This window comes from Dendroctonus ponderosae, unplaced genomic scaffold (genome assembly GCF_020466585.1).
Source record: "Dendroctonus ponderosae isolate FM_Combo_2020 unplaced genomic scaffold, Dpon_F_20191213v2 Dpon_F_20191213_6, whole genome shotgun sequence".
NCBI classification, from domain to species: domain Eukaryota; kingdom Metazoa; phylum Arthropoda; class Insecta; order Coleoptera; family Curculionidae; genus Dendroctonus; species Dendroctonus ponderosae.
In genome coordinates, this window is record NW_026018814.1 from 733,303 (window position 1) to 742,990 (window position 9,688).

Below are 9,688 nucleotides of genomic sequence, written 5' to 3' on the forward strand. Positions count from 1 at the left end.
GCCATTATAAATTGTGCTTGCGATGAAAAAATCACATCACGGAACACAGAAAAAATAATTTTTTTTTACATTTTTTATTCAATGATTCTTCATTTCATGATTTTCGAGATAGAAGGTAATTAACCGTCTATTTGTCCATTAAAATTTTGCGGTTTTGCGTTGCGACTTGTATTAAAGAACACCCTGCATATGACTTCAGTAATCAGTTCTCAGAAGAATTAAATTATTTGAAAACTGTATGCATGTTCGACATTGTTATACATTTTAACCGCTGAAGAGCATAATGAGGAAACTAACCTGAAATGCGCTGCACCGCTGACAGGTTTATCAACACACTAACCGGAAGTTAAATGTTTAATTATGCTGCTAGGTTGCCAAATTAGCATTAAGTATCGTATCAAAGTATCGCTGATTTAAGCGCAAAAGCCACGAAACTCCCAATTCCCAATCACTCTGTAGAGTGTGTTTGTATCGAACAATCCGGTTGATGATTGTTTTAAAGAATGCCAAATTTAAAATCCTTTCGAATGTTTAAACAAATTTTTTTTGGGCTGAAGCTGCTTGTTGAACCAGCGCCTATTAGATGTAGGTATGCTTTGGCTAGGAAAAACGTTCTGGTAATAAATCTGCCATAAGAGCGCGTTCCAAATTTCATCGGTAAACAGAGGTAAAATCTCCATAGTGAAAGGGCACATTGTAAATCTGCTCACATGATGAAGTAACCCAGTAACGGGACTAACGCAAGAAATAACAGCAAACATGGCAAAATTAAATATTTGGCCGCACCGTTATCAGGAACTGCTGCTGCTGCTTTTGTAGATTTCATTTTTCTGATAATATTAGACGGCCGTAAATTAATTAAGCCGAGGCATGCCAAATATTATGCTAAGACGAGTAGATGGATTTTCGACAAAATAAACCTGCTTTTCGTAGCAGGAGCAACAGCGTCAAGCCGATCTAATTGTTTTGTTCGTGCAATAAAAACTAATAATCGAGCGCGGCTCTTCAGCCAAGCACTCAAATACTCGAAGAATCCGATGGGAAAACGTACACAAGGCATATTTAGCTGTACCGAACAAATAAGCAGAATGTCGTCGTCGACGACGACTTTCATATCTTTTACAAGCATTTCGTGATCCTGGCGAAGAGCACTTACGACTCTCCTATCGCTATCCAGGCTCGCTGATGACGTGTCTCTGGATTCCAAACAGACTATCCAGGATTGCCGAGTATTGAACGCCCGACGAGAATAAATCTTATTATAAGGAAAGAACGAGACGGAGTCAACATCGGTTTGCTCCGCCATGCTTAAATTAAACATTGCTGAAGCTGAATAGGGAACAGGATCGGAGCGGTCTTTATTTTCCCACAAACTGCTTTAGCTCTAATCGTTTCGCGAACAGAAGTTAATTATAATTGCTGGTTTTTTCTAATAAGATAAGTAGATACGATAAATACTCAAGAAAGTTGCTGCGGCTGCGAAAACTTGCGCCTCTAAAACATAAAAAGGGTCTGCTTCTCTTTAACCAACTGTTTACTATGGAAGTCCAACTCTTTCAGTGTTTGACCATAAACTTCGTGAATATTCCAATAAAACGAAACCGCAAATCAATGATAGTCGAAGTTGTGCCAAGCCCCTCTGGAACGACACTGACACGAAGAAAGCCCTGAAAAACACCGCACAAATACTGTGGGTACTTCTTCATATCCCCTTTTGTGGCTCGGCACAACAAATACATTGGATAACTTTGGTTTTCCAAGTTGGGCCTCTTCGGGCACCACATTGATTTGCACACCACAGACAAAACGCTCTAAAGTTGTCACTTTTTCATATTTCCTTTTGGTCAGTGTCGTGCTCGAAGGGCTCGGCACAACAAGCGCAATAGAAAATGTATGTTGTTAATGTTGCCCCGAGCCCTTCGGTTACGACACTGATTTGAACGCGAAAAAAACATAAAATTTCAAATGTTTTCCTTTTGATCATTGCTGTTCTTGAAACGCTCGGCGCAACAAATACATCGAATAATTTTTGTTGTTCCAAGTTTAAACACCAAAGAAAAACCAAACTTGAAATGTTGAGTTCTTCTTTTAAACAGTGTCGTGCCCGAAGGGCTCGGCACAACAAATACATTGAATAATTTTGGTTTCGCAGAAAAGGCGTTTTAAACTTGTCTAACAATCTAAATTTTCTAATGCGTTTGTTGTGCCGAGCCCTTCGGGCACGACATTGATGAGAAGCAAAATTTGACATTTCAATCGACGAGGGGCTCGGCACAACTTGAAGAACGTCAATGATCCAAAAGAAAAATTGAACAATTGAAGCTTTTTTCGCGCTCAAATCAGTGTCGTATCCTACGGGTTCGGCGCAACATTAACAACATACAATTTCTATTGCGCTTGTTGTGCCGAGCCCTTCGAGCACGACACTGACCAAAAGAAAATATGAAAAAGTGACAACTTTAGAGCGTTTTGTCTGCTGTGCGCAAATCAATGTCGTGCCCGAAGAGGCACAACTTGGAAAACCAAAAGTATCCAATGTATTTGGTGTGCCGAGCCCTTCGGGCACGACACTGTTTAAAAGAAGAACTCAACATTTCAAGTTTGGTTTTTCTTTGGTGTTTAAACTTGGAACAACAAAAATTATTCGATGTATTTGTTGCACCGATCCTTTCAGGCACTGCAATGATCAAAAGGAAAAGTGAACATTTGAAATTTTATGTTTTTTGTGTTCAAATCAGTGTCGTAACCGAAGGGCTCGGCGCAACATTAACAACATACATTTTCTATTGCGCTTGTTGTGCCGAGCCCTTCGAGCACGACACTGACCAAAAGGAAATATGAAAAAGTGACTACTTTAGAGCTTTTTGTCTGCGGTGTGCAAATCAATGTCGTGCCCGAAGAGGCACAACTCGGAAAACCAAAGTTATCCAATGTATTTGTTGTGCCGAGCCCTTCGGGCACGACACTGTTTAAAAGAAGAACTCAACATTTCAAGTTTGATTTTTCCTTGGTGTTTAAACTTGGAACAACCAAAATTATTCGATGTATTTGTTGCGCCGTGCCTTTCAGGCACTGCAATGATCAAAAGGAAAAGTGAACATTTGAAATTTTATGTTTTTTGTGTTCAAATCAGTGTCGTAACCGAAGGGCTCGGCGCAACATTAACAACATACATTTTCTATTGCGCTTGTTGTGCCGAGCCCTTCGAGCACGACACTGACCAAAAGGAAATATGAAAAAGTGACTACTTTAGAGCTTTTTGTCTGCGGTGTGCAAATCAATGTCGTGCCCGAAGAGGCACAACTTGGAAAACCAAAGTTATCCAATGTATTTGTTGTGCCGAGCCCTTCGGGCACGACACTGTTTAAAAGAAGAACTCAACATTTCAAGTTTGGTTTTTCTTTCATGTTTAAACTTTGAACAACCAAAATTATTCGATGTATTTGTTGCGCCGAGCCTTTCAGGCACTGCAATGATCAAAAGGAAAAGTGAACATTTGAAATTTTATGTTTTTTGTGTTCAAATCAGTGTCGTAACCGAAGGGCTCGGCGCAACATTAACAACATACATTTTCTATTGCGCTTGTTGTGCCGAGCCCTTCGAGCACGACACTGACCAAAAGGAAATATGAAAAAGTGACTACTTTAGAGCTTTTTGTCTGCGGTGTGCAAATCAATGTCGTGCCCGAAGAGGCACAACTTGGAAAACCAAAAGTATCCAATGTATTTGTTGTGCCGAGCCCTTCGGGCACGACACTGTTTAAAAGAAGAACTCAACATTTCAAGTTTGGTTTTTCTTTGGTGTTTAAACTTGGAACAACCAAAATTATTCCATGTATTTGTTGAGCCGAGCGTTTCAAAAACAGCAATGATCAAAAGGAAAAGTGAACATTTGAAATTTTATGTTTTTTTCGCGTGCAAATCAGTGTCGTAACCGAAAGGCTCGGCGCAACAGTAACTTTTCGAATGCGTTTGTTGTGCCCAGCCCTTTGGGCACAACACTGACTAAAAGAAAAAATAAAAAAGTTACAAGTTTAAAGAGTTTTTCTGCGGGCAAAGCAGCTTGCACAACCAAAATGTTGCGACGCATTTTTTGTTCCCGAAAGGCTCGGCACAACTTGAACAACCAAAATTGTCCGATGCATTTGAGGGCCCCGATGGGCTCGGCACAACAAATCCGCAGGTCAATTTTGATTGTTTAAGTTGCGCCCAAAACGTGCGTTGACACAAAAACACGCCGGATAATTTTTGTTGTCCAACTTGTCTACATTAACTTGCACGCAGTGTTTGTTGTGCCGAATAAAAGGCAAACACTGATTGATTCTGAAGTTTTTGAGGCTTTTTCAGTGGCAAAATTTTTCGAAAATTAAACAACTTTTAATCCAAAAGCTTAATTGCCAATATTGTGTTTTTGGGGTTTTCTAGAAATCCGGCTTTTTGGTCAACGACGAAAGGGTGGTTTTACACATTTTATACACACTGTGTCCTGTTGCACAAAAACCCTGTTTTAGACCCAATTTGCCTGTGCAAGATGCAAAATTAACCTGAATTCTTCACACTTCACAGTCTCTTTTCATGCTCACGTTTTTTCCAAATTAATAACTGAAATGCGCCTATATGGAAATGCGCGAGAGATCAATGAAAAAACACCTGCCACCCCACAGTTCACGATAATCAAGCCCCCAATAATATTTGGAATAAATCGAATCGCAAGCATTAGCCCCCCTCTAGGATTGCGGGTAGCAATGCTTCATCCCCTAGTTGAAACTAGGCAGCTGCGCTCTCTTCCCGAACCTCTTAAACCATTGTGCCGCAGCTTAAGGACTGTGTATTTTAATTTTAACACTCCATATTCATGACCCCGTATCATAAGGCCGGATTTGAGTGCCGCATAATGCACTTGATAGTCGCATATTGGCATTTTATGCGCAACTGTTCACATATCAACGAGTACCGTTCATCATATGAGGCTTGATTGTTCCAGAAAAAAAAAGAAGCGAAATGACAATCATTGAGCGAGGAGACGCGTAAGGAGGTGAATTTTTTCGGCTTTTAATATCAATCTTTTGATAAGACGCGCACAATGAAAGGGGGTGAAGTCGTTGCGTAACGCTCGGGCTAAATTTGCAAGGGGGTGACAGGTTTGCGCCAATATTCGCGCCCTTGCAGGTCTGCACATTCCCGAAACACGTGCTTAACATATCGAAAACTGATGGCGATCGCGTCCGGTTTTAATCAACGCTTTCCGCCCGCGTTTATCGCATTTTTTCATTATCGGGGAAGTTCTTTGATGTTCGGGTCATTGGGATGCTCATCAAGACTCAAACCTACCAGCTGCGATGAGACAACTTAAATATCCGCAAACTCTCTAAAAGTTATTAAACAATATAACGTTATAAAAGCGCGATTAATGGCATAAATGAAAGCGACTAATATCGCCTTAACCGGATCAAGTTCACATGGCAAATCCCATATGATTAATTTCAATCAAATATTTCCCATTAGGAGCTAATATTTTCATACAAGGGCTGGGCCCTTTAGGACGTCAAGAGGAGTCATAATCTTCCGCCCATTTAATTTTGTTTGGCGAGATAATCTCGAAATGATTAAACCGGCAATAAAGCGAAATTGCCAGTGAAATATTTAAGGGTGACAATATCAGATGATCAGGGGTGAGAATGCGAGCCCTCAGCAATATTGTACCATTTAGTCGGATCGTTAAAACGTAATGTATGATGGGGAGTGATGATCATCGTCCTGCTTTGTCATGCTTTACTATTCGCGAGGATCGATTTTGGATAGTTCCTGCAATATTTTCAATAAAGGGTAAATATTTCATCAAGTCCCTTACTTAATTTGTATGATATTTCCCTATTTAAATTGTTTATTCTCAGTTTGAATCTTTAGAAAGCAATTTCTGCCCTATTGTGAACTCCCCATATGCATGTAGAAGTGCATTGACTAAAAAAAAGTGAAAACATTGATTTTTGGTTGATTTTTTAGGAAAAACTCAATACTTCCTATTAATGAATTTACGATTTATACAGAAAAATTAAAAATGTTCCATACAGTGTACACAAAGTTCAAATTTCCATTGAGGATATTTTTGTACAACGGCCTAAGTTGGGCCTATAGGCCTGCTTGTTGCCACGCAGTTTACGCATTTGGGCCCACTATGAGGCTTTTGGTGGATCGGCCGTGGATTTTTCGATGCAATTTAGGAAGGAAAATCCACTTTTATCTTGTCTGGATTCAACGCGCTAGTCTACAACATTAAGTGAAAATTCGACCCATAGAAAATCGACCCTTGGAAAAACTTCGGCCAAAAATCAAAATTTCACATGCGTGTTTTTTGAGCTCAATCGATTCCTTTCGACGCAAGAAGGTCACAAATATGCATTTATAAAGGGTTTGGGTCAATAATAAGGAAGAAATCGTGGGATAAAGATCGTGAACGCTCAAAAAACGCTTAAAATGTGCCGAATATGTCTATTATTTCCGATATGAAACTCCTACAATGTTTTTTAATGAGTTCAATGCATTTCTTGCGTTCGTGAGCTTAAAATGATGTTAAATTTGAAACGTTTTGAGAAAATTTTCATTTTTTCAAAAAATCGACCCCCACCCTTGGAAAAATTTCGACCAAAAATCAAAATTTTACATGCCTGTTTTTTGAGCTCAATCGATTCCTTTCGATGTAGGAAGTTCAGAAATATGCATTTATAAAGGGTTTGGGTCAATAATAAGGAAGAAATCGTSGGATAAAGATCGTGAACGCTCAAAAAACGCTTAAAATGTGCCGAAAATGTCTATTATTTCCGATYTGAAACTCCTACAATGTTTTTTAATGAGTTCGATGCATTTCTTGCGTWYGTGAGCTGAAAATGATGTAAAATTTGAAACATTTTGAGAAMATTTTMATTTTTTCAAAAAATCGACCCCCACCCTTGGAAAAATTTCGACCAAAAATCAAAATTTCACATGCGTGTTTTTTGAGCTCAATCGATTCCTTTCGACGCAAGAAGGTCACAAATATGCATTTATAAAGCGTTTGGGTCAATAATAAGGAAGAAATCGTCGGATAAAGATCGTGAACTCTCAAAAAACGCTTCAAATGTGCCGAAAATGTCTATTATTTCGGGCCTGAAACGTGTTTATAAAAAGTGTGGCACGCTGTATCAATACGGCAGCCGTATTGGCTTCGTATACTTTTTTCGGTCTCAGCTACCCGGTATTTCTGGCAAACTGATTTAAACTTTGACAACCCTGTACAAATTTTCGCTAATCTTGACTTAAATTTTGCCCAACAAACCCACAAAGATTCGATAAAAAAGTTATTCAAATCCGTCGACTAGGAGCCCGGGGGATTTTTTTAATTCAAACTTGTATCATTTTGACACTCTGTACAGGTATGTGAAAACCCCAAGTTGCGCTATGTGGACAATCAAAGAACATCCCGAACAAACAAAAAAATTGAAAAGGTGAAAAAAGAAGAAATTTACAACCGGTTTAAGGCAATAAAATCTCCCCCCAAAAGTGCTAATCCCTGTTTGGCGTCACCACCCAAATCCCACTAAGGCTCAGTTCATCAGCAATCAAAAAATATTAATTTACATTAATAGGTAATTTAAATATTTACCATAGAAGGCCAATGTCGATGGCAGGCATATTAAGCGGAATACTAAATTATCCAGTAGGAAAAATGTTAATTCCAGAGTCTTAGACTGTCAGCGAGTGCATCCCGTCTCTTTCCCACATTATGTGTTCAAATGCAAAAATATTATGGGTGTCAATAATTTAGACTCGGCCTATTGTTAAATATGTGACATGTTTATTTGCCAAGAAATGTGGCGCCTGCAAGCCAGCAATCCGATTGGTGTGTGAGCAGATGTGTCATTAAAGGATCAAACTGGCTAATCCGGAACGAAATAATTTTAAAAACAAATATCGAAAGGATATTTATTTTGAATCAAGCTGCCAGCCTAAAAGGATAAATATGTTTTATATCAGAAAATGCTTGTTATCTATTGGCAAAGCTCGTGACTTGAACGATTCAACAAATAAATCAAAGACCAAACATTGTTATTGCACACGCACCTGAACCTAAACTGTTTTATAATTAATACGATGGATGATCAAAATCAAAGTGAATCAAAGTGAAGAAAATGAAAAATCATGGAACGTCCAACTCCATCTCTGTCCTGATGCTGATGGTTTCGATGAGCCCAACCGGTGTGCCATCATCAGACAAAAGCTCAGCAGCTCATGCCTCCTACCGCGCTTGTTGCACGCTTGAAATGAGCTTTTCACTTATTCCAAGCCGCATTAGCTGGCCGATTTCGCTACCGACGCTACCTGCCTCCCTTCTGACATTTATTGGACATGATCCCAAGTCGCTCCATTGATTCTGTATAAACATGTTCATCGACAGGGGTTTTGCTCCCTTTTTCCTAACAGTTCAAAGGATCACTTCCCGATAATCCCTGGGTGGCGACATCACCAAACTGAACGTAAAATTTCAAATATTATAGTCGCTTTCGGTCATAAAGCAAGCTCAATTCCCAAAAAAGGGGTGGAACTGTTGGGAGTACAACTATGTAAATGTTTAAAGGCAGAAGTCCACTCTTAAAAGTTGAAGTTAAAGAAAGAAAATAAGCAACGCATGCATACAGAAAACATCCATTATGCAACTTGCTCGGTCCATATATCAGTTGGAAATCTCATAAATAACAATTCATATGTACCAAACGATAAAGGCTGCCGTAACCCACATTTTCAACACTTTTCACACACCAAATTCTTTCTCACATGTTTTGATAAAGCAGTTTGCTCGGCAAACATTTTCACAGGCCTTAAGGACTTAAGTGCATCAGAGTCGAACAAATAGCCAGATTATCGGAATATTCAGCTCCCAAAAGACATTCTCATCGGGCATTTAATCACGTTCCAGCGATGGTACAATGACAAAATATTGTCGATGGAAAGTGGTTGGTACTTGACTGAGCGTGATGGATTATCCACGGTAAAATTACTTCGGGGATTTTCCGGCCGCCGCATTTCAGGGCTGGATTTCATTAAGTTGCCAGTCGATGGTAGCAAATTGTTTTAAAATATTTGTGGCATCAAAATCCCAAATCCTGAGGATGGCGGGTCAGGAACTCTAGGGAAAAAAGGAGCTCAAGAAAATGCAACAGAATGAACTTTTGCAGATTTGGAGAAGCAAATTTGGCTAACGCCAGCCTAAGCCAAAGTGACTTAAATTCAGGATTCTTTTGCAAAATACCCGATAATTGTATCAATAGAGAGAGCGAAAGAGAGCAAACGAGTAGAGCGCAAATTTCAGTTAAAGTCAGTCTGGCCCAAGCAGGGGCGGATCCAGCTTTAAAGTCAGGTAGGGGTTATGTAGAAAAAATCTTCTTCAGTCTTCTGTTATCTTCAATTTTCAGTCTTCTGTTATCTATGAAATTAGAAAAATTATCGTCGTTTTGTGCAAGGGTGGCGCAGGATTATTGCAAAATTTCATGTTTTCCGTCCCGTTTTGCATGTTTCTCGGGAGCAAAATGAGCAAGAACGCTCGTTTTTACATCATCTCAGGCCTTTATTCGAAGTTTCTCAAGAACCATTCGAGCCACAGAATTCGTTTTGGCATCGTTGGATAGAGAATTGAAAACTCGATTCAGTCGTAACAA